This window comes from Chlamydotis macqueenii, chromosome 2 (assembly GCF_036417535.1).
Source record: "Chlamydotis macqueenii isolate bChlMac1 chromosome 2, bChlMac1.mat, whole genome shotgun sequence".
Lineage (NCBI taxonomy): Eukaryota > Metazoa > Chordata > Aves > Otidiformes > Otididae > Chlamydotis > Chlamydotis macqueenii.
The window spans coordinates 156,856,353-156,883,171 of NC_141557.1; positions in this window are offsets into that span (position 1 = coordinate 156,856,353).

Below are 26,819 nucleotides of genomic sequence, written 5' to 3' on the forward strand. Positions count from 1 at the left end.
AGAAGAAAACAATGTAGGAGATACAGAAACTCAGTCGTGACTAGGAGCTACGAGCCAATTATTGCACTGTAATTTGGAAAATAGAGTAGGATTGTTCTATACAATGCGTATTTCTAGGCTGACAAGGAAAATGCACAATTGCTTTTATCACAAAGTTGTGAGGTACATGTGAATCACTTGTAATAGGATTGCCTAAGTAAGGAAATTATATTTGTTTAATGCTTATGAACTTAACAAGACCTGTAATTAAAAGTCAGGAGGGAGAGTGCCAGTGAGATGTTTATTTCAGAAGTGGTAGAAGTGAGAGATCTTTGTATTTTTTCAAGTAGAATGGTTAGATCCATCTTTTCTTGTAGATGCCTATAAGAAGCTCATAACAGTACACATCTAACTGATAGTTCCTGCTTTTATTTGGCTTTTTTTTTTTTTGTGTTAATTATTTGTGTCATAACAGTATTTAGAGTCATGGGCAGAACCCCACTAAGGTGGATACCTAAAGGAGGCTTATAGGAAAGACGAGGAGAAACTCTTCAGCAGGGCTTGTTGTGATAGAAGGAGGGGTAACGGTTTTAAAATAGAAAGAAGCAGACTCAGACTGGACATAAGGAATTTTTTTTTTATGATGAGGGTAGTGGAACACTGGCACAGGTTGCCCAGAGAGGTGGTAGGTGTCCCATCCCTGGAATCATTCAAGGCCAGATTGGATGGGGCTGTGAGCAACCTGATCTAGTTGAAGGTGTTTCTGCCCCTTGAAGGGGAGTTGGATTAGATGACCTTTGAAGATCCCTTTCAACCCAAACTATTCGATGATTCTATGATTAAGGGAGTGGATGTTCCACTTGGAAGAGCTTCTTGTCTGCTGAGACAAAATGAACTTGAAGGACTGACGCAGAAGTTACGGAATAGTTCCCATTTTGTAGAGGGGAGTTGAGGCCTACACTCATTAACTAATATCCTAAAAAACCACACAAGAATTATGGAAAAACATCTGTGAATTAAACCAAGGTCAGAGGATTCCAAGTGCAGTTGTTGCCCTGTCTCTACTGTATGCCAGTCTCCAGGTACTCTTCGGTTCAAAGTGAGATGTCTTCTTCCAAAGCTCAGCTCTGATATGTCAGGTGGGCCATGCATAGCACTCATCAACTCAGTAAAAATATATTTTGGCTCCATTCCCAGCAACTATAAGGAGAGATTCACTCATAAGGTTAGTTGACTTATGAACACCTACATAAGTACTTGAAAGTTAGATAACTTACAAATAAGTAAAATACAACTACAAGGAGAAACTAACAAAAAGTATCTTTTGGTGGTTTTGGAAGTAGACCTCAAGATAAGGCTTCCAGTATGGAATATGGAAAAAAATCAAGTACATGACTCTCATATATTGCCTTCATCTAAAATATTGCAAGTAGGACATCCAGGAATACAGATGCAACTGGAGATAGATTTTGCTAGCAATGACAAATATAGGAAGATAATGGTAAAAATGTTGGAAGAAAAATAATGCTTAAAAGAGAGGACACATTTGTAATGTTTGTGCCCCAAAGTAAGAATATATATGGGAAGTATTTGCCATTTAGATATAAGCATTTATCTTTCATAATATTTTATTTTAGTACCTCTTTTTGAGTAAATAATCTTATTGTGACAGAATGAAGAATATACCTCCACTGCTAAATCCAATAAAATTATATTCGATTTTCTCCAATCCCTTTATAGGCAACTTGTTAAAATTTAGTGCAAGCTTTGTGTAAGTGAGGATTTCAGAATTTAGCTTATTTCAGAGACAAATTAATTTAGTAACATGTTCATTTGGGCTTTCACCCTCTAAACAGATACTTTGCTCCTCTACATATGAAATATATCAAATTAATTGGATTTTTCCATGCATTGTGTGGGAGCATAGTACAAACATTCTGAAATTCTGTATCTCATTATCTGTTACCCCTTACTTTTTCTTTACAGCTGATTTAGATATGTGCATGGGTATGACGGGACCTGAAGTAGGTCAGAGCTCTGAGATGACCTGAGAGCACACCACAAACATCAAACAGGCTCTCCATCATCAGAGATGCAGGTATGAAAACTCAAGAAAGAAGTCAATTTGAAAGTGCAATTTTAAAATGAGCTTTCAAATCGAAGATCTTTTTGGTAAAATAAAACAGAAATAAAAGAGTTTGCAATTTGATTCCCCGCTTCCTCATGGGGTCTTTTCAAGTCTGGTTCTTTTTCACAGTGTTGGGCTCAGTCCAGTAATTTTCAGTATTTCTGGTCTCTAACAAACACTATATGAGTAGGATGCATTTGCTTCATGGAGAAGTCTCTGTGCTACAGGTTTGCTGCTGCTGCCCTGCTCCTGCTCTGGACTCCAGCTACTTCGCTAAGATTGCTCTCAGGAAAGGTACAAATTCCCCTGAATCCAGAGCATACCACATCATGCAAGGAACACCTATCAGTTAAGCAGCTTTCCTTCCCATACCCCTTTTCAACAGAACAGAACAGAACAGAACATGTAGTAAAACAGAGCAGATTGCAAGCAAAGAGATCAAACAGTTGTACAATCGATCACCATATCCTTCCTTATACTGTCTCCCTCATGAGACCTCTTAGAATTCTTACTGTTTCTTATATACATTTATTTGGTTTTCTGGAAATAAGATTTTGAATTCTTCTGAACTCAGATTTTATTTTTGTGACAGTCTGAACAACTCCTTCTCACTGGGCTCATGGAGTCCAATTTTCTTTCACTCCCTTGGCCACTATCCGAATACAGAATATAAATTATAATGTTAATATGCCTGGGCAGAATATTTTTGTTCCTTTCGTAGTTCTTCCTTCTCATTCCTGCTTTGTGTTTCTGAGAGGTGCTTGGTAATAGCTTAAAGCAGATTGTGTTACGTGTATGTTATGAGTGCTAACAGAGGAGAGATAAAATAATTCTTTTTGAAAAAGTGGCCACTGTGCTCATGGGTCAATGTGCAATATTCATTTGCTGTAATTTCAATTTCCAGTAAGCTGTCCAATACATCTCTGTTTCAGTGCCTATTATATCTGTGTCATCATCTACCCTCAAACTAATAAGAGTAATTTCATTAGTCTGGCCATTCGAAAAAGCAAAACTTTTGTCTGAAATTAATAACTCCCACAGATTAATCAAAGGTAATTATATTAGGAGAAGTTATGTCTTCTTGTATCCTGAGTCATAAAATGAAATTCTCATTAAAATTGTATTACATTCATTACCCATGTATACCCGGATTCCCAGAGATATACATTATATAAGAATCTCCATTTCAATATTGCTTGCAAAACTCGTTTTGATTCCATCCAAGGTTTCAGCACAAGAGTGTTCAGTCTGAGGAAACCATGCTATTCCTACACACGCAACTTAGATTGTTCTGCTGTGAATAAAAAATGCTGCATTCAGCTTAGCAAAGGCCATAACGTTCACCTTTACCACTTGTAAACTCCAACTGATTTCTGACTACAACTATCAACTGCTGTTTCAGGAGTATAATTAAGTTGCCATTGCACCTCTCCTTTTTAGACGATAACCTAAAATCACCGAACTTTGTGTCACATGGTGTTCTTTGTGCTCTGAGGCAGCACAGCAAGTTGGGCAGAATCCTAGCTTAAAAGTTACGTGACAAGTGCTATCTTTTGCATTTGGTTTGCATGCGGTCTCATTCTGCCCTCTAACTTTTATCGTTCCTTTCTATTGAGCTTGGAGTAGCAACTTGCTCCGTCCCTGAATCTGTATAGTGCCTAGCACAATGCAGCCTTGACCTTGGTTGGGACACTGCAGTACTGTGAACAAGAAAAATATTAATTAACTGCTATGTCCCAGCCAAAACATTTGCCCTTCAAAGGTGCATAAGGATTTTGCCCTTCCTTATTGGTTGCAGTAAGGACTGCCAACTCTGTAATTTTGTGGTGAAAAGTGCTAGAGAAATAGAAAGTGTTCGTTTTTTTCCAAGGCAAGATAACTATTAGCAAGGTTGCTCGCAGTAAGAGACAAGGTTGTTTAATCATTTTTTGAGGCCAATAATATATTAATTACTTGGACAAAGAAAGAAATCTTAAGGAGGGGTATTCCTCTTTTAACTTTGCTCACCATCACGAAGTCACTTAATGATATGCTTTTCTACCTTATCTCAGAAAATTCCACAGCTGCCACTTCTTTTGACTCACTTGTGCTCCTGCAAATTGCCCGTGAAGTTCATTTTGCTAATCAAAATACCATAATAAAGGTTACAGTCCATGGGAGTTGTCTGAATGAGGATGGTATGGAAATAAGTAGTAAAAATGAAGCTGGGGTTTAGAAATATCATCTGTTTCTTAAAATCATACTATTTCTTGATTGAAGAGTCCCATTATCACACTGCACTGCTGCCATTCTTCCATTAGCTCCAGTATGAATAAATCAAAGAATCAAATTGTTGTGTACACAGCTAATCTGAAAATACCAGATTGAAAAAAAGGCAAAATCCCAAAAGCCAAAGCAATGTTTTTGAAAACACCAGAACCTGGTATTAAGTGGTATCTGCAGTGCTTTATGGAAAAGGAAGCTGTTATTTTCATTATTATTTTTTGACAAGGCTCTTATGGCTTGGATCATAACTAGACACGCTCTCCATTCTTCATGAGGGGCAACTATGGTGCTGGAGCTCTAGTTCTGGTGAGTTAGATGAGACATTTTACTTGGGAGTCCTGGTCCTAGGGTTTACCATGGTGAAAGAGCAGTCAGAAATGCTCCTTACAGACTAAAGCAGATGAGACTGAAAATGTTTCACCAGCCTAGAGTCATATCACGAATAGCAAGCTAAAGGAAAACAACCCAAAACCAAACAAGAACCAGTCAGTATGTTCCTATGTAGCAGAAAGTAAGGTAGTCATTTTCTTGTAATGATTTTTGGTGGATTTTACTTACAGATGCAGTAAAATATGTAAGTAGAGCTAGCTCAGAGCTAGGAGGCAGACAATGGAAGAGGAGGCCACGTTGAGTACCTGACTGCATCATGGTCACGCCAGCAATAGTACTTGCACTTCAAAGGTGAGGTAGCAGAAGTGCTATTGGTGGGATACAGTTAAAGGTAATTATCTGTATCCTTCTAATTTGGACAAGATGTGACCCATTTCCCTGAAATGGACTGAGGGAAAATAGTCGTGCTTTCAAGTTATCACCATGCTAAGATGCAGAGCCCTATGCACAGATGAAAGCAGAGAAGAAATAAAGCAGATTTACTGTAAAACTAACTCCTTTCTTGGCACGTTGCTGCACTGAGTAACTTATAGAGAAAAGAGATCTATGAATGACACTGGCTTTTGCACTCCCTGACATAATATGGTCAATGGCATCCTGTTGTCATTGAGGTCTTCAAATGCAGCAAAAAACATTTCATTTAACTCCTCAGCGCAGCATAGGACACTTGCAAAAATCTTCTTGACAAAAGCACAGGATAGGAACAATCTTGTAAGGAGCTCCTGAGCAGCAGAAGTGGCAGCACACCCGTGACCAGCCTGTCAGCTGTAATGTCCTGTGCAGGGAAACTTTCCAGGATGCCTCTCATGATGACAGGTGCAGACTGTACGAAATACCCAAACCGGCAACCTGCAGCTACAAAGAACTAGGGCTGACAGGAAAGGGAACATGTCAGCAGCAGCAGGTGTGGAGACATGAGTCAGTCACATGAACAAGTGTGTACTGCTGAACTGGCCACCCAGTTTGTGAGTTATACAACAGAGCCGTGCGAGGGGCAGGGTTTTGCTCCTCTGTTACAGCATGAGACATGCCGATGATGAGTCTGGTTACACCTCTCTAGCTTACACCCCCTCCTTCTTTGTGCTGACCTTGAGATGCTTTCTCTCAACTCCTTGTGTGTTGGAACACATCCCAGGCAAGTTCTCCAGAATTTGGCAAAATTAGCTCATGCAAATTACGACTTGATGTCAACTGGGCTTATTTTTATTCATAGGGAAGCTCAGGGAAGGTGTTGTCAAAAAAGGTGTGGACAGAAGGATCATTTCTACAGATCTGAGAAACTGAAAGTGTGATGGAACTAGATTAAAAGGGAGATGACAAAACTGGGCAGAAGTCAGCATTGCTCCCATTAGCCCTCTGTGAAACACTAGATGGCAACCACAACAAATCAAGGGATAATGAAATGGGTATCTTCCTCTTTTTTAAAGTTGCTCCAGTGTATCAGGACCTTGTAGGAGCTACTTCTGTTACACTTCTCATTTGTTCCCCAGAACATTGCAGGATGTCAAGAAGGGTGTTTTTATTTATTTATTTTTTTAACTCATTTCTACCAGTTGAGAACAGATGAATACTACTTAAGAGAGTAACTTCAGCTGTGTAACAGAGAAGGTGAAACTTGCCTAAGTTTATCTCTGCTGTGAAAACTATAGGTGCTTTAATATATATATTTTGTCCTAATCTGATCTACTTTGATTTTATTACATATTTGTATTTAACTAAAGCAGGAAAGTATCTCATAACTTTCCTTAAAAGGAGGGCAGCATTTCTACTGAGGCAAGCTGATTTTTTATTATTTAAACCAAGACCCAAAGATCAGCTTTTAGAGAAGATGACTCTGATATGGTCCAGTTCAATTTTCAACCAGAAGATCATTTTACACTAAAGCAAACGATAGCCATCTGACATATCTGAGTCTGTGATCGTTCACTTCTTTTCCCTAGCTTACACCTACAATATATTTCTGAAAACTGCTTTAACCATTTTTTTAAAGTTCATAAACCCATTACTTTTTTTCTAATTTAGTTTGGCTGTGCTTGTTCTTGTAAGGAAACATTTGCATGACAGTACCAAAGAACTAAGTAAAATTTGTAATTAGAAAAGGACTCCAGCAATTTTATGTGCTGGATGAAATAATTTTCCAGTAATAAAAGCCTTATTTGCTATCTGTAGCATGATTTAGTCATAAGTTACTAAAAGGACGCTGTGATCCAGACAGCCTTATGTTCACTCTCAAGTATCTAATCTGTAACACTAAGAACTCTTCAGGCTTTGTAACCTTATAAATAAATGTATGTTATTATATATGAATTAGTTATTGTTGAGTCTTTTTATAGCCTAATAATCAGTTTGGCATATACACTCCTTCCATTTCATTGGATCATAGGCAAATATAATTTTTTTCTAAAACTCATTTCATATCAAAGAAACTTTGCCTTGTTGGCAATTCCATGCTTCTACCTAAATCAGAATTATTTTCTCTGGTAGAGTATTATGATAATTATTAACAGCAGCAGTAACTGTTAACTGTAACAATAATTATTATTTTCTCGCTTAATTGCCAGGAAACGAGAAATCTCTAGAATAAGCAATTTACCCAAACAGAACTTTGGATTAGTGGCACAATACATTCAAGAATGAGGTCATTTAAAAAAGATATTTCTTTATTGTTTTCTATGTTGAATTGAAAATACGGGTTTGTATCTTCCCATCTGAAATAATTTAGGCATTTCATAAATCAACTATTGCCCTTATCCTAATTTTTTATCACCTTTTAATTATGTTGAAATCATTTATTATGTTAACCAAAAATGTATTTGCCAGTTTTCCTGATATTTTGAAAAAGCCTGATGTGTAATTGTTGCACTTGAGAGTAGTATAGTACACACTGCAGTAGCACACTATGTCCTCAGCCCATCTTCTACTTAGGTTGATGTGGATTCCTTGCCCCAAGCGGCTCCCGTAGCACATTAAGTGATCTGACCAGCTCTTGATATGCACAGTTTGCTCCTTCATGCTCTCCCCAGCAGTAAGTGAACTACCTCATCTGAGAAGCCCTTCTGCATTTGTTTCAATATATGTGTTCCTGTGTTTGTGTTAGTGCATGGACATTGCAGCTCTAGCAAAAGCTGGTGAAGTTTGTGACGGTCCTCCCCCAAGACCATTGTCTCCAGGCAGTCATTTAGGCATGATGCTAATCCCATGTAACTCTCTGGGTGCTGCTGGGCTGCCTTTTGTACTGTGCCCAGTTGTGAGCCCACAGACCAGTTGTGCTCATCCTCCTGGGCAGTGGAATAGGAGCTTGAACAAGTGCCCCGGTCATGTGTCCATCCTGACAAGCCAGTTGGCATCCTTCGTGGCATATGCCAACATGCTGGCAAATGTCAACAACAGTGCATCTGGCCATGAGTCTGAGCCCTGTGTCAGCATTATAATACAGATTAAATCCTCTGAAATCGGTGCTCAAAACTCAAACATGATTTGGTTTGGTACAGTGTTAGGGCAGAGACAGCAGAGTAGCCTTAATATTGTCAGTGTGGAAAGGGTTAAACTGATAAAGTTCTCAGAGTATCAACCATCCAGGCCCCAGTGGCACAGGCCATCTTGAGCACATTGCCATTTGCAAGGCTGTGAATATTTTATTGCCCACCCTTCTCACATTGATCGGCATCAATTTCATCTCATGTTGGCTGGGGCCATCTGTTTCTATCCTATGCCTCAGTGGTGGCCGTGGCTATCACACAAGTGTAACTGTCTGTTGTGCGGGACCTGAATTATCCCTAGGGCATTTATTTTCCATTTTAATTTTTAATAGCAACAGACAGTTCTCTGCCCTGCTGCATTACAGTAATGCTCTTGATAAATTTTCATTTGTTACTTTTTACTCTTATTCCAATAATAAGGTTATTTAAAATATTTTTCTTCTATTCTGTCTTGTTAATTTGTACAAATGACATCTTTATGTTTAGTGACACTAATTAGACCATAACTGACCTAAGAAATTACTAGAAAATGAATTCTAGATAGAGGTTTCTTTCTCCTATTTCAGAGGCTAAAGTACTCTGAGGAGGCTGAGCAATGGAAGGTGGGAACAAGTTGAAAACTTTGCAGCGGTTTGCCTTAACCAAGATCTTTCCATGACTCCTACTAAATAATTGTAGTTGCATCAGGGCTGAATTCAGACCTTTATGTGGGATTGAGAACAGTTTGTGTCAGGGAAAAACAAAATGTAAGAGTTTATGAAGTCACTTCCTACAGGAAAAAAGTTCATAGTGATGATACAATTTTCACTGCTTACGTAGCAGTGGCTGCTTGTTGCGAATACCCATGCAGTTAAATAATTTTGCCCACTGGGTTCTCATGTGTTTCAGCACATACGATCTGTGTAGCAGTGTAAGCTTTGGAGGATCCAGCCTTCACTCTTGCTTAAAAGGTTGACTAGCTACATTCCTCCAGTGAGCTGCATCTGATCAATCTTGATGTCCAAGGACCCAAGTCAGAACCTGAGACTGCATGCGCAGGGTGAACCAGGCTGCTTCTAGGTCTACAACATCCACTCATCAACAAAGCAGCAGATAACTGAAGAAATGAAATGAAATGAAATATTATATCATCATATCAATGATACCATACCATGTGATATGTTATCATTTTCCATATGCACAGCTTTGATGAAATCAGTGGCACAACTCATGTGACTAAAGAAGAATAAGGAAAAGATTAATAGAAGGAAAATCTAGATCACAGGCCATTATAATGGCTTCAGTCATCCAACTAAGAAATTGACCTCTTGAAATGGATTTGTTTTTATATGCCAGCCACATGGTTTTATGATTGAAACATCCATAGTGCAGAAAACTCTTGTGAGGAACATGTGGACGCACAGCTGTCTTAGAAATGACTGTAAGTAAATAGGTGTCTTAATTCTTTCTACCTGTAAATTTGCAAAGAGGTCAGAGCTGCAGTGACAATTTATGGGACAACAAGGAAAATACTTGAAATTAATAAAGAGTGAGAGTCCATTTTCTTAAGCTGTAGGGAAAAAAGTTATAGAAACTTAGCAGTCAATATATTCTCTCACTGTGCTGAGTAAACAGTAAAAAGAAAATGTAATTTGCTCACAGGCTATTTCATTGTAGAAAAAAATGTGGAAAAGGTATATTTTTATTAACTTATAAATATATGTGCATATATAGGACAATTTAAAGACTGGATTTCAAATACTGATGAATGTACTAATGCCATGTATATATTACAATGAATTGAATACACTTTGCGGAGGATGAAAAGTTGACTTACACATTTCCAGCATTTGCAGTCCAACTTTTAATATAAATACAGTAGTAATGAGAAAATACATTAGGCAGTTTTTGGTGCTGAGGGTGTCAGTGCTGAGGGTGTCAAGGAGCAAATGTTAGAGGTACCATCTTTAAGGAGAGAGGTGTCTTTCACCCAGACTTGGATTTATGCCCTGTGCTGACATTTCTGCAAAGTGCTGGAGATAACATACAGTTAGAAGTACTGATCTCCAGATGTCGCTGGAAAGTAACATCCTCTCAAACTATCCGCATTTTATGTGGCCATTGTAGATCCATGTAAAGTTCTTAGAAAGCTCTGTAGTATCCAGGGGCATTGGTATTCCTTGTCTTCTGAAAGTCATGTATGCTACCTAAGGCTTTGACAAGCTAATGATGAACATTAAGAAGTTCACAACATTCCTGCATAGGTGTTTCACTGTGGGGTATAGAGAAAAGTATGACCTAGTGCGTAGACTGAACAAGTAAGATACGGGGCTCTCCTTGAGCAAAATAACAGTGAAGAAAGCAATTCTGGCTCATCTAGTGGAGTTGAACAAAAGGTCGAAACAGGTTGTCAGTATTGATGGGTAGGTCCTTGTTAGCAGTGCTATATCTGCCAGCTACCTTCTCCAGCTGTAATACACTGCACAGAACTCTTGTGCCTCCACTAGCAGGCTCCTTGTATGAAAGCACAGAGGTACTCAATTCTGAATTTCAGCTCTAAGTGTAGGACTGTAAAGGGGGCAGGAGGGTCAAGTATTTTGATTCAAAGTATTGCAGGATCTGACTTTCAGGGCTCCGTCCAGCCATGGGAACATTTCAGCATCCAGATTGGGGCTGTTCAGCCTGGAGAAGAGGAGGCTCTGGGGAGACCTTATAGCGGTCTTCCAGTACCTCAAGGGGGCCTACAGGGAAGATAGGGAGAAACTCTTCAGTAGGGCCTGTTGTGACAGGACAAGGGGTAATGGTTTTAAAATCCAGGGAGGTAGATTTAGATTAGATATTAGGAAAATTTTTTTTACAATGAGGGTGGTAGAACACTGGTGCAGGTTGCCCAGAGAGGTGGTAGATGCCCCATCCCTGGAAACATTCAAGGCTGGGTTGGATGGAGCTCTGAGCAACCTGATCTGGTTGGAGATGTCCCTTCTCCTTGCAGGGGGGTTGGACTAGATGGCCTTTAAAAGTCCCTTCCAACCCTAACGATTGTATGATTCTATATTAGGAGCACCATGCATTGCCTGGGAAGACTCAGATCCCTAATGGGAGAAGGAGAAGGCATTACTATCCACTTTCCTCACCCAATAACTCAATAGCTGGGGCAGTCATCTAGCTAAAGGGAGATTTGACTCTGCCTGAAGGAGTTTGGAGCCACATTCTCCATTACACAAGGTAGTCAACTGCATGGGTCAATTAAATTGTATGTATAAAACAAACCAGGATGACTTAAAGGCAAGACTGGATAGGAGATCATAGATCAGCACCTGAGAGGAGAATGGCATTTGTATGGAGGGATAAATGTTAATTTCTTCTTCTCCACCTACTGCTGAAACATCTTAACTTTTTTAACTTGAGGGTATGATCTGAGTACAGTGAACCTAGACATCCCTTCTTTTTTTTTACTTTTCAAAAACAGTGTCCCAGTTTCCACTCCCCATAAATATGAATAACTTGATTAGTAAAGATGGCAAGGAGGAGGAGAGCAGCTTATTATCCTCTTCCCCACCAGCGATTCTTGATACCAGCTGCTACTGTGACATTGACACAGTGGGATCAAATATGATGAACCACAAGGTGCCACTTTAACTGTCACTTCAGATTCATGGAGTCTTCATACATTTAGTCATGTTTATTTATAAGATACATTTACGGTTTCTATATTGACACTGATTTTAAACTGCCTGCAACTAAGCATTGCCTGTCAGAATGCGTCTCTCTTTTCCTAAGTATGTATCCAGGTGAATATCATATTCATAATCCAAAAAATTATTCTTTCCAGTCTATGGAACCAAACATCTATTGTACTCTCATTTACTTTCCAGTCGAATCAACAGTCCAGTCTTTTTTTCCCTTTTCAATCTAGTAGATATTCCTTCATGTTGTTACGAGATAATTTCTGGATTTCCTTGAGTATTTTCAAATCACCTGACCATCTGTTTCAGATTTAAGCATCCCAAGATGCAGTCAATCTAAATATGTAGGTATGTTGTAAATTATGTCCAGAGGTACCCTTTAAATTATCTGGGGTGTTTTCTTGATATTAACTACTCCATATGTAGGGCCATAATTGACTTAAAAACCTGTTACCACTTTATTATCTGGAAGAAAAAAACTCAGTGTTGAAATAACATAGATGAGGGCAATGAACAAATCAATGCCTGAAGTAGACTCACAGACAAAGTCCAGAGGGATCAGTTAATAGTACCTCACTCAGAATGGGTGAGACTGGTAACTGCAATATTCCAGCTAGAGCTGTATCACACAGGAGGTGATAAAGAACAAACCGTTTCAATGTTCCATAAGCACCAGATCAGCTCAAAAGAAGGAAGACACCTTCACCTGGTGTTTGTGAGTAGGTTAGCTTCTGCTAGGCGTGTTATGTATGAGTTAAGATCTGTGTTCCCTCCAGAACTTCCTGTCTAGGACATCGTAGGTCTAAGACGCTGAGGTCTTCAGTAATCAGAAGTTGTTATTTTCTAATGAATATTGAGTTTTTAATGCAAAGTGAGTAAGTTCAGCTTGGTTTTAAATGAACAAGTTTCAACAGAACAAAAATCAGAATAGGTGTTTCTTCTGCCAAAGAAGTTCAATGTATGGATTGACTGGGCCACAGAAAGTAGGAGAAACAGACAGAAACTTTTCACTGCACAAGAAAGTACTGTAAGAAAATTTGCTCTGTTGTTGTAACAGACCTCTGTGAAGAGAATGAAGACACCAGTCTCCAAGCAGTTAATCTGAGGCCTTGCACAAAACTTAAAATTTACTTTGTATAGCTAAAAGAGAATATCAGACCTATGTGAGGCTATTGTTAAGTGTCCCTTGGCTCCAAAGGAGACTTATCTAACGAGCATTCAGACTGAAGCAACACAATTTCAAAAGCATTTATTGTTTTCTGTGAAGCCTGAGCTCTGCTGCATGCAACTGTTTGTGTGAAGCACGGATGAATAAGAACTGCGCTTATGGATCCAGGGGGATCCAAGAAGTGCCAAGTCAGCAGAGAAAGACCTGCTGAGTGTGTTTGCTCTGTAACCATCATTAAGAAAATACAGCTGCATGAGGTGCCAATCCAAAACAGAAATGGCTTCCTTTAACAAGTTAGATGATGCTTTTAAGATTAACTGAAGTTTGTCTTATAATGAAATGTTTTTGATAGGTCCTGATTTTCAGGTTTTTACATTATTCCTGGGGAACATGTCTGGTTTGATTCCACTCTAAACTAATTTTTAATATTTTTATTTTTTTCCTGTTCCAATAATATGCCAAAACTGCACTATCCATATTTCCTACTTTTCTGTCCTTGTCCACTGCAGGGCTTGGTATCCTTGCCATACTGACTGGTAGGACCAGTGCCCTGTCTGATACAAGTCTTGCTATAGCCTGTGTACCATATTGTCCCATCACACAGAATATTTTGCTTGTCAGCATAAGGATAGATGTGCCACAGGCACAGAATCTGCAAGGGAAAACAGGAGCAGAGCATCCTTCTGTGTGGGAACGAGATGAAAGGAACAGGTACCTCTTCCTAGCACTAGCACAGCCCAAACAGTAAGTGCATACTATGATCCTGACCCCACTGCAAGTCCACAGGAAACTCCCATGTGTTTTACCAGAAACTTAAGGGTCTGTGTTAAGAAGTTGTCTGAGGGTCTTCTAAAGTATTGATCAGTCAGTGTCAATCACAAAGAGACTTTTTAATCCTCTTCAAATTTATCTGCATTTCATGTGATTTACTACAAGTATACCTTTTACACATGAAAACCTCCTCACAATGCCAGAGGAAGGTTTGATTTAATTCATAGGATCAAGTAGGTACTGTAGACCTAAAATTCATAGCACGCTGCCTACTAATTTCTGTAAGGTAAAAGCGTAGGACGTATTTTATCTTTCCCAGGCTCTTTAATTGTAGTAAAATTATTCCTATCAATAGCACATCAAGATGCAAGACAAACATGTTAAAATTTCACCATTAAATAAGCCTTGGTATTTTAACCTTAGCTTAATTTGGTATTAAGCTGCAATTCACTCAGTCTGGTCTCTATGGACTTGTAAATAACATATTGTGTTCCCCTACCTTAATGTATGTTTGATGTCCTCATTCCCTCCTCAAAGCTCTGTCATGTCCCTTTCAGCATTCACCTACTTCTCCCTGGGCAAGAGTTAACATGTGCTGAAGTTGACTCCCAACAATACATGTGCAGACTGGCTACCTGACACACAAAAATTGGTTAGTCAGGACAGACCAAACAGCAAAGAGAGCTATTAGCTTGCCCTGAACCTTCTCCCTCAGAGTGGTTCTAACCGAACTTTCTCTCTCTTATGGATTCAAGAAGAATGACCGTTCATGCAAGAAATTTAATATCTTTGGAACTAGGCTCCTTTTGCAATAAAGGTAGAAATTGGCTACAAGATTCAGAAGTTTTTGCTAGTAGAGGATAAGGAACCATTAGACAGACAGCTGGACAGACAGAGAGACAGATGGGGAAACTGTGATCATTGGGCAACCAAGTCAAAATTTTACATTGGTTTTATTTTTCACAAAAATTTCTTCAGGAAGAATTGCTCTTCCTGATGCTTTTCATTTGTTAATAATAATACCAGTCGGCAAGTCATTCCAGCATTTCATGGATGGATGGAGATCTCAATACACTCTGCATGGGCTGAATGAAGCAGAACAGAAATTGGCAAAAGCAGGGTTATTATCTTTGCTATTTAATATTCAAAATAGAGTGATACTCAGAGACTCTAACGCAGTTTGTACTGCAGTAGTTTTTCAGCTTAGCCCTTTTTCAACAAGTTTAAGCTCTGCAGTCCTGATCCTACTGTCTAAACAAGGCTCTGAAAAGTCTGTGATTTAAAGAAAGTTTAAGGCAGGAAATGAAGATTAAATCAAGTACACAGCTTTCACCCAGTTTTAGTTTCAACTTGAGACTTTCCAGGTGTGAGGGCACAGGCAAATCGCCACATGGATTAACATGATTTTGACATTGGTGGGAGGATGCTGACAGTAAGTTTGAAACCAGTCTTCCAAGAATCTTAGAAAGGAGCAGAAGGAGACGAATATGTAGGAAATATTTTTGGGAATTCTCCAGTTCTCTAAAGCAAGAGAAGAGAGAAGGTGCCACATTGTGGGAGTTGGTTACGTGCCAGAGGAGAATGGTTCTGTTCTATAGGGGATCAACTATCTGCTTTGGGTAGCTGCATCTCAGCCCTGGATGTACCTATGTGTGGGATGCCAAGTTAGTTTTAATGGCTAAAACTGCTTTATAAATCCCATATATATCCACACAAACTGAGCATGTAAGTGGCATAATTTGAGTTGTCTTATTATTTAGGAACTTAAATAAAGGGAAAGAGAAGATTGTGCACATCACTGAAGAGCAAGTCCAAAACAGGAACCTTTTTTCCTTTTTCTTTCATCCCATTGCTTCAAGATCTCTTCCAAGCCCATCAAATTCATCACCTCCACAGCATGGATTTTTAAGGTTATTTCTGCATTAGACAACTTCCTATTTACAGCTGCTTGACACTGTTGACGCTTTCTGACAAATTAAAGTGTAAACCTTAGAAGTGGCATACTCTTCATTCTGGCACATTTCTATTCTGAAAACAGTTTTAGGTTTCAGTTACAGTTTATGGGAGAAGTGTTTTTCAGTAAGTAAAACAACAGCTTCAAAACAATGTTTGGTTTATATTCAGTCCTTTCTTCATGAGATTCACTTGTGCTTGTTTAACTTTCATTTCCTGTAGACTCAGTTGCAAAGAACAATGATAGCTTCATACTTAGAGTGAGTTCAGAAAGGTGGTGGAGGGGTGGGGGAAGAGATCTGGGCTGGGGAGAAGAGAAGAGTTCTGCCTTTCTTATTTTTTAAGTCAGTAAATTGAAAAACTTCTATTGTTTTTGTAATCTTTCAAATGAAGCTGGAGCTGCTGAGTTTATATTTCAGAGAAGGACTAAACAATGCTGCATTCATGCTTGAAAAAGAGTTTCTACTGTACTTACTGCTTTTTATTTTCTCATAGGACAGTAGGTAAAATATTTGGTGCTGGCATTCTTTGTTTGTATCCTCCCCTCTGTTTTGAAAGTTTACCATTCCATTTCCATGTTTTGTAACACTTTAAGCACACATAGCACTTTCTTTCTAGACTGAGCTCCTTTCTAGAAAGTAGACTCCATATTCTCATTTTTGAAACTTTAGGCAAGAGACACTTCATATGAAAAGTTGTTTTGGGAAATGTTTAGGGACACATAGAGCTGTCAGAGTGACATTTTCTGGTCTTAGTTCTATTGTTTTATAGATATTCTCCATGAGTTTAGACATGTTCTTGCACTCATGTTCTCTCCATAAAATTTGACAGCCAGGATAGACTAGCCCAGAATAAAGTTGCTAAGATTAAAGTATCTACTATGAACCTCTATTAGAAAATAAATAGCATTATTTTCAGATATTCTGACCTTCTGGAGGTTTTTTTTTTTAATTTATCTCTTTCTTGTGAAATTAAACTTGACATGTAAGCAAATTTGTGATTACTTGCCCAAGCACATGTGGTTGTGCTAACACTGTCTCCTGTTGTTGGGCTGGAGTATACCTTTGGCATGGATAAAGGAATTTTCCTCAGTAACAGTGTTTGAGGAGTTCCAGAATCCCCTACTATGAATATGCACTTATTTCTTCCAGGATGTCTTCCATCACAGTAAAGCCAAATTAGCTGTAGTCTCCAATAGCCATTAAAGGAGTGGTCCTTTTGACCACTATTTTTTATAGGCAGTTCTAAAACCTTTACAACTAGAAATTGAAATACCAACAAAAATATTATCCGAAATTAAAGCCAGAAATTAGATTTTTTAAGACCTACTTTTATGCTTAGTTTTTATTTTATGATAAGAATATTCTGCCTTTTTTATTTTGTCTAGGAAACTGGTTTTGATAGTGTGTCAGCTTTTGGTACTTGAAGTTGTACTAAAATATTTTAATTCATTGAAAAATAGGAAATTTTTAGAATAAAAATAAAGGTTTACATTATTCAGAAAGTCACATTTATCATTAGACAGCATGTAAGGGAAAAATAAGCCATTACTTATTCTTAAATGCATATCTTTCTTCAGAAACGAAAATATCAGAGTTTTTATTTCTATATTTTCCAGTTTGCAGTTGTAACTAGCCAATGTTTGTATAAAGACTGAGATTCCAGTATCAGCTGGACTGTGTATTTAAACATTGCAATATGTAGCACACCAAACGGAAATCATTCCCTACAAGTGCAAGAGGGATTTAAAGAAGACGGAAGAGGGTGTGCATGGGGTCACATAGCTTACCCTGAGGCTCAGAAGTCTATGTCACAGCTCTCAATCAAGCCTGGTTCTGCATGCCAATCGTGTCCTTTACTCACAGCACTTTGAGTCTGCATTTATACTAGCCATTACACATTCAAATAAATGCAGTGTGAAGTCCCATATATATATTCGATTCTCATATTGCATATTCAGAGAAACATACATTAATTATTAATGTTGATAATGAGATATTAAGCTGTCACAGGGGATTGTGATGAGCAGCATCAAGGCAAGTCTATTGCTAGCATCCACAGTGGAATTTCTGCCAAGGAAATGTAATGAGGAAGATTGGGGAAAAGAGAAGAAGCAACAGCACACGGTAGTGTGAGGGGTGTGTGGGCTGGGAACACCATCTTGGGAGATCAACAGTTCTGCTTGCAGAGATGCAAAGTTTAGCCTGTCAATTTTTTTTTTTTTGTAGATTTCCTTTTGAAATTAATATCATGCTCATTATAGGTGTCAAACTGACAGCCCTTAAGACTGAAGTTCCTCTTACAAATCGGGTGCAGCAAGTAGCAGCAACAGAAGCTTTTTCACATATGCATGTCAGTAAGTCTTCACCTTGGCCAGGCAAGGATGAAAAAGTAGTACTTTGTCTGGTAGCAAGGGGAGTTTTACTGACACTTGTGTGGTTTCTACTTTCACTTTGGAAATGAGTTGAGATCAACACACTTGTCTTGAGTCACTAGGAAGCCCTTAAAGAGGAGTAACATTTGATTACCTTTATATCATTTTCTTACCATTAAGTGACTCCATCTTTAAGTATAACAATGTACTACTGTCATTTTTTAGGTATTAATTAATTTCTTAAGGGTCTTAAATGCCTAGTAAGGAAGCATCTTACAGAAAAACGCTGAATGAAACAAACTTATTGTAGGCCCAAATACATTCCAGTGAATATACCACAGTTCATGTGGCTTTGTTTTTCCATCCCCTAATGCTCTTTTTTCTCTTCTCAAAATATTGTCTTCCAGTCCCTAAATTCCATGAAAGTTACATGCTAAACACCTGCTGGTTTGCCTTTCTGTGAGGTAGCTGAACTGTCTGGTTTTCAGGTATAGTTTGGTCAGTTCATAATAGAAAATAAGACAGGAGAAAACCTCCAGAACTCATCTATTTCCTTCTTCTGTTCTGTGGAAGTATCACTTCTACCCCATCTATTCCCAACGGATATTTGCCTAAGACATTCTCAAAAGCTTCCAAAGAATGAAGAGTGCTCATTGCAAGAATGAGCTTCCATACAACACTGTACCATTTAATATATCCAGTGGACTGGGCAAGACAGGGAACCTTAATGGTGTGAGTGCTATCAAGTAATTTCTCAACTAGCCTATGCAGGATTAGTTAAAATATTTCCTCCTGCTCTACCGAAACTGGGATTGTTAGTCACCTAAGAAAATTAAGTCCCAACTTTCAGTTATGTATAATTGGGCCTTTCTCTATATGAGTACCTATACCCCAATTTAAGTCTTTACTTGTCCCACATAGCTATGAAGAGACAGCAGGATGTGAAGACAGAGGCTGAGACTAGACACTGGTTAGACTCAGGAAAGAAACAGGAACAAGGATAGTGATGATCTTTTAAATTTCCTAGTTAACACCTGTAAAATGGGAACATGATATTGATTCATTTGTCATCTCTGCCTCATCCATCAAGTGTGTGCTGCTCTATGAAAAACCTTAGATGGACCTAGCTTAGCACTGAAAGTGACTTTGGGCCATACTAAGGCTCAAAGGTAAGGATCTGATTGCTCTGCTTCATGGGACCTGGAGGTCAATAATGGCCATACTGAAATGCAAGCACTTGTTGCAGATGAAATCTGCCTTTCCCTGTCCTGTAAGTTACTGTTCTTTATTCTGTGCCAGCAGCACTTAACTTCTGTAGTCTCCTAGCAGAGAAATTCCAAATGGAGGACAGCATACAGACTCTCATTGACCACAAATCTCTTCCAAGCCACCATCTCTTCCACTGCTTCAATAAATTATAGTAGCAACCAATGTTGCCTATTCTCCTCTAGAAGCCAACATTGGCAGAAATTGGGTCACTAGCAAATCCACAGAACACAAATCTAGAGAACAGGAGCATTCCTGGAAGGGGTCCAAACCACAGAGCAATTAAATGCCAAAAATCAGAGCTAGCTGTCTCAATACAAACCTAATATATTCATACATGTTTTACCACAAAATAGATTAAATCAGTGGCAATCTCTTGATAGTCACTTGAGAAAACCTGTGTGGAAGTATGGATGATGGAAGGGGAGGATCAGAATGCTGGGGGGCTCTATGGACACTGTTAAATGTTTCTTTTTATTACGACATTGAAAATGTGACCAGATTAGAAATGGTGGTATGAGAACAGGTACTTGACAGTCACTCTGCCTTTCAGTTCTTTATGCTTTTTTGGTCAGAGAAAATGCTAAATTTATGTTTTGAAGTGTACACAGAGATTTCTCTGGAATAAATATCTTGCACTTGTATATTACATTTTCAAGTAAAAGAAAAAAGAAGTAAAGTACAAAATTGTCAAACACCCAAAACTCTTCCTAAACTCTCATTGTGATCTATTGCCCTGGGAAAGCCTGCCAGACTGTTTAACATCTTTGTTGCTTGATCCTGGGAGCTCAATTTGTTATTTACAGATCCTTCTCCTGTCACTGGTCATGACCACATACCTGCTGATATTATTCCTAGCAGGTTCTCCAGCACACTTTGGTTCAAAAATCAATCACTTCTTAGATCAGTTATTTGTGTTACGCTTTTGGGCTACATGTCTCAAGTGCTAATCTGCTGGTGGTGGTCTAATGCTGATTGCAGTAATATCTGCCATTGCTACATGAGGAAAGAAAGGCTTGCCTCATGTCTCTTCAGCCAAAGCAGTTTAATAAATAGATAGTCTGGGGGGAGAAGCTGTTCAGTAGGGCCTGTTGTGATAGAACAAGGGGTAATGGGTTTAAATTAGAAGGAGGTAGGTTTAGATTAGATATGAGAAAAAAATTTTTTACAATGAGAGTTGTAGAGCACTGGAACAGGTTGCCCAGAAAGGTGGTGGATGCCCCATCCCTGGAATCGTTCAAGGCCAGGCTGGATGAGGCTCTGAGCAACCTGACCTAGTCAGGGATGTCCCTGCTTCTTGCAGGGGGGTTGGACTAGATGACTGTTGAAGGTCCCTTCCAACTCTAACTATTCTATGATTCTATGATTCTATGATTTATCTCTCCAACAATACAAAAGTTCCTTGTTGTACATTTATTTATGTTCTGTAAATTTTCACATGGTTTCACCATTCCTCTAGGAAGCCAGTTCTTCAAAACATCAGTTCATCAGGATTTGTTCGAATTACCCTCATTTTATACTGCCTGGAGCTTAATTTCATCCTATTTCTTTTACTCTTAAGTGATATTCTACATCATTCTTATCTTCTTGTTTCTTATTCCCCTCTACATTGCATATTTAGCCAAGACACAAATTTTTATTTTTATTCATGTTTCTTATTGTTCATTTATTTGTCTCTAATATAAATGAAAGGAAGGCCTTAGCTTAAAGGAGATGTACTATAGGTTCATAACAAAAAAAAAAATCAGGAAGATAAATACTCAAACAGGGAAAGAGAAGTTGTCCTGTTGTGATAGGACGAGGGGTAATGGTTTTAAAATAGAAGAAGATAGATTCAGACTGGATATAAGGAAAAACATTTTTACAATGAGGGTGGTAGAACGCTGGTACAGGTTGCCCAGAGAGGTGGTAGATGCTCCATCCCTGGAAACGTTCAAGGCCAGGTTGGATGGGTCTTGGAACAACCTGATGGAATTGAAGATGCCCCTGCTCCTTGCAGGGGGATTGGACTAGACGATCTTTAAAGGTCCCTCCCAATCCAAACTATTCCATGACTCTAAGTTAGCAGTAAAGATAGATGAGTGTGGGTCGTATATTCTGCTATTTAGAGGTATTCCTGATTTCACATCCTCAGCTGGAATTGAAGATGGAGCTGAGACTTTTTACAGTTTTCTGTTTAAAGACTTAAAAGTCGATCAGTTATGATTGTAAAATTGGCTGTGCACTGTTTTAGACACTTCACAGGAATACTCAATTCTTAGGAGATGAAATATTTATTTTTATGCTGTCTCATTGAGGGCCTTCTAATGTGATGAAAACCCCAGCATGGGAACAACTATAAGATCCTACAAGACCCTAAGATGGGGAATAGGGCTAAGAGAGGCACTTCAGGGAAGAATTACATCATTGTGATCTTCCAAAGAAGTAGAAGAAGGGTAAAACGGAAGGGGAAAGCACTCATAGCCTAAGACAACCCAATAGGACTGTTAAAATGTAATTAGAACCTCTCTAACTTTCATATAAACCCAGATTAGGAAAACTAAGATGGAATAATAATCCTTTCTGTTCACTTTTACAGGGCTAGGAACTTTTTTAAGGACTTGCAAAAATAGTAGCTAATATTTTGAGGATATGTGTCTTTACTTCTTTTTAAGAAATGCCTATGTCTTAATATCCTAAATACAATAAAAAGCTTTGTGTTTTTCTTTCAAAGGTACAGTCTATGCCAAAGCAAATCTTTGAGCAAAACAAACATTTTCATTAACTGACCTCTGCTGGAGCTGTTTTGTTTTTCTCCTAAAAGAGACTCTGGCAAGGACATTGCAGGTTCCCTATTTGCTCTGTGACTCTTGCTCATTCCATGGCTCTCAACTGGCCATCCATTATTTATTGCAGCACAAGGTGTACCTAGATGACCCTGAAATAGGTAGCACCTACAAAATAAAGCTCTCTGCCTGGAGGATTTTACAATCTTAGTGCACTAACTTGGAAAATTATGGAAACCAGCAGAGATTTCACCACTATCACTGTACTAAGTCCAGCAGCTGTTTTTGAGTAAGGCATATTTTCAGAGTCGCTGTGCTCCCAGAACAGCTTCTCTGGCAAATGAGACACACTCTGTAGGAAAGCTGCTGCTGTAGTCTTTGCCATGCTCATATCATACAATGCTGAGGTTGGAAGGGACCTGTGCCGATCCTCTAGCCCACCCACTCTGCTCAAAGCAGGGTCAGCTACAACAGGTTGCTCAGGGCTGTGTCCAGCTGGGTTTTGAATATCTCCAAGGACTGAGACTCCATAACCTCTCTGGGAACAATTTTGCAGTTCTTGGTCATGCTTGCAATGAAAATGTTTTTTTCTTATGTTTAAACAGAATTCCCTGTGTCTCAGTTTGTGCCTATTGCCTCTTGTCCTTTCAATGGGTACCTCTAAGAAGAGTCTGGCTCCCTCTTTTTTACAACCTCCACAATCCCCAATCAGATATTTATACACATGGATAAGATCCCCTCTGAACCTTTTCTTCACTGGATGAACACTCCCTTCTTTTACAACCTCTTCTTTATGTCAGACGCTCCAGTCCGTCAACCATCTTTGTGGCCCTTCACTGGACTTGTTCCAGTACATCCAAGTCCGTCTTGTCCCAGGAAGCCCAGCATTGGACACAGCACTCCCAATGTGTAGCATCAGTATTGAGCAGAGTGGAAGGATGCTACAGACATCCCCTACATCTGTGTAGGGGTTACCTGTCTGTGCTTTGCAAAAAAAAGAAAAAAAAAAAAGGGAAAACTTCATAGGGAGCACAATGAAGGCCACATCAAAATGTTGAGCTGCTTGGATGGATAAAGGAGTGCTATCTAACATTTGGCACTACACTGCATTGCATCATGTGGTTGCTTTCAAAGCAAACAAAAGATCGTGCATCGGTAAGAACAGCATGTCCTTGTATGTTGTTTACTCCTGATCTAGATCAGCTTTGATGAAGTCTGCATATGACTGAAATTCAGTGTCCAGGAAATCTTTTTCCCAGATAGGTTTCTAAGATTTTTAAGTGCAGCTTTGGAGTGGGCCCTGGAATGAAATGAAGTAATGAAGACTATGTGATATGCTTCTTTTGAAACACAGCTCTTATGAAAAATTCAAGAGGAAATGCTTTCCTTTTGTTCACTGCCAGTTCATCTAGTTTGCAGCTGGAGAAAAGAGAGATGATTATTTTGGGGTACTTTAATGTGTGGGAGCTTTTAAGTGGATATAGATTTGTTCTGTTTGTTGTCAAGGTGCCAGAAGTTCTTGAAGCCTGATAATGCTCTCTCGGTTGTCATCAGTAATGAAATATAATTTAATTTTACTTTCCTATTATACTTTTCTCATCTAACAATAAAAAAAAAAAGTGTGCAGAATATTTTTTATCACTGCTCACAAACAAGGGAGCTTTAAAAACAAATGTATGCAAAGAATTAATGTTTTTGTAGAAAGGCTTTAATTTATTATTTACCTCTATTTCTCCAGTGATAGCAAGAATATGCTTTTTATGAACATCATAGTACTCTTAATTCTTGAAGACAATTTACACATTAAAAATAAATTGTAAAATCCCAGTAGGATTCAGCATGTTGACACATTTTAGATTAAGGATGGTAATGTTGATGACTGCTAACTTTTAAATAAGTAAGTTAGACGGAAAAAAAGTGATTAGCAAAAGCTGTGTTAAAAAAAAAAAAAGCATAAAAAACCCAATTCCTTCAGACAGTTTTTTTCTCTCCAGGATGAGATCTCAACACTTTTTACTTTGTGCTATTGCTAAGAGTCTTAAAAAAAAAAAAAAAAGCAGTTCTTAAGATGGCAGGCTGCAGTCTGGAGAGATTGCAAATATATTTTCCCAGAGATTCCCCAGGTGTGGATATTTGCTGCTGTCCCCATTCTTGTGGGAGCTAGTTACTCTCTTGTTGTCTAGTCCGCTATTTTTTTGTACTCTTCAATGTAGTCTTTGTGTCAACTCCATGTCTGGCCATGAAGCCAGCTGGCTGGCGAAGGAGAAACTGCTGCATTGGTTGCTGCCGGTCAGAACTGGTAAAATTGACAAACAGGATTTCCTTAAATCAATGGAATAGCCCTGTCCTACTCATCAGGAGCATTGATCCCCTTCTCACACTTCATCTCTAGCCCCACTGTGGAAGATTATTGGTTTCTTCCTTCTCATCACCCTAGCGTGTCATGACACAGACTCATTTTGTGCTCTAACTGTTCCTGCATCACCATCTCTAGCAGCCCTGACACCCATTTCCTAACAAAAATCTTCATCTTTTGCAATCACCTGCATTCATTTTCCTTTAATCCTCCTCATCATGCTCGCAGAACTCCTCTTCCTGCTCCAAGAACTGCACTTTCTTGAAACAGATCTTAAAGAGAAGCAGCCCTTTGGCTATCAGGTACCTTTTCTGTCCTTTTGCAGATTTTTATTTAAATCCTCTTTCTTTTGCATTCCTTCATTAGGTTGCTGTCAAACTCCGCGCATTTTTGCCTCAGGATAACAGACTACATATGCATAATACATAGTTTGGATGTCAATACATTTTATTACAGCTTAGGACAGTGGTCCTCCTTAATTTCATGCTATCCACAAACTAGATGGACAGTAAATTGTTGGCTCTGACAGGAAGGTTATACTACAGGCTAAATTTTACCCTGAGTTAAATTCAAACATCTTTCTACCAGAGTCAGAATGTGGCCTATAATGCATTTGGGAGTGAAACAGAGAAGTTCTGGTCTCCTTATCAGACCTGACATACAATCCTGTTACATTACAGATGCACTTCCCTGATATAAAGCAAATGAAAAATCCCCAATTCATGGTGAATTTATATGGTTAATTTTATCTGATAAAATATAAGTGAATTAACAGAACCTTGAAGGAAGGTTGGATTGGTGAGGGAGACAAGGCATCCATGGAAGCATTGCTACATGCCTAGCAGAAGGGCAAAAGCAAAGATCAATGCAGGTCAGTGGAAAAGCCAGGAGCAACAGTAAAATACTGACAAAGTGACCTGCAACAGGGCTCATTCCTCATCACATCTCAGAACACAATCAAAGCGAGTGTAAAAAACAGAAATCAGCGCAGGTACATCAGTACTTTCCCCCTCCTTCAGCAGCATATGAGAAATAAAGTAGTAGTTTTGCAAGCTCACCTCTTTATATCTACTGGGTCACAAAGTTCTGAAACAAACCCCCACTTGGGAACATCACCAATAACTCCCTCCTGTCCACCTAAGAACAAAACCAGATCTGATCTCACTCTGCGAGTAGAAATGCCATGCACACCATTCGTAGAAGGAAGGCATGTTTATCACCTGACTTTCCAGCCTTGACTATTGTCTCCTAGATAGAATCATAGAATCATAGAATGGTTAGGGTTGGAAGGGACCTTCAAAGGTCATCTAGATGCCAGCGTTCACCAATAACAGGTCCTCCCATGTTCTGGGCGGGAGATACCACACCTTGTGTGTGCTCTGGTTAAAGTCCAAGCTCCAGCTGACTCCATCCAGTCGTCCCTTTCCCATGATTCTAACCTGGTGACTGAATACAGGGCAGTTGTGCTTTTGACATGTGCAATAGTTAAAACAATGAGCGGGTGGTGTGGAAAGGTGCACAAGAATTAGGAGCACACTCAAAATTAGAAGATTCTGAAAAAAGAAAAAAAAAATCTAGCTGCCATCCTTTGTCTTTCTCTGTCCCAGACTGCTTCCTGTGATCTAATTTCTAATGGTCTGTCCCATACAAGCAGACATGTGTCAGAGACAAGATCACTGGGACATTTTCAGGGTTGATTCATCCAAAGACATCCCACCCACAAGGATGGATCTTTTCTATCTCGAGCAGACTTCATGGTGGCAGATAATTGGAAGCAATTAATCACACCAAAACCAAACAAACCTAGACATAAATCATTGAACTAACAAGAACATGATCTGCTTCTCTACCCACTTCCATCTCCTCATCTGCCTCCACACTGCTTTGAAGGAAGACTCCTGGCTTGCAGAGTACATACAATGCCACCAGTGCATTTTATGGCTTATAAGGATAAGCACGAGGGCTCGTTTTATTTTTTCCCTTTGTATTCTTATTTTTTCCCCTTGTGTGACTATGATGTGAGTATATCTCTCTGTAGACCTTTCATACTGAGAACTCCAACCATACATAAAAAGAGCACACTCTGCTCAACTGTTGCAATCTTGTACTTTATCATGAGTGTACTGTCCGTTCAGCAAGTTTTCATGCCTGAAATACACATGCTGACCCTAGAGATGCGTCAGCTAGTTTGTGCAACAAACTAGTTCTGATAACATGCTTTTTATTACTGCTATCCTTCAGTGGCTCAGCTCTCATTCAC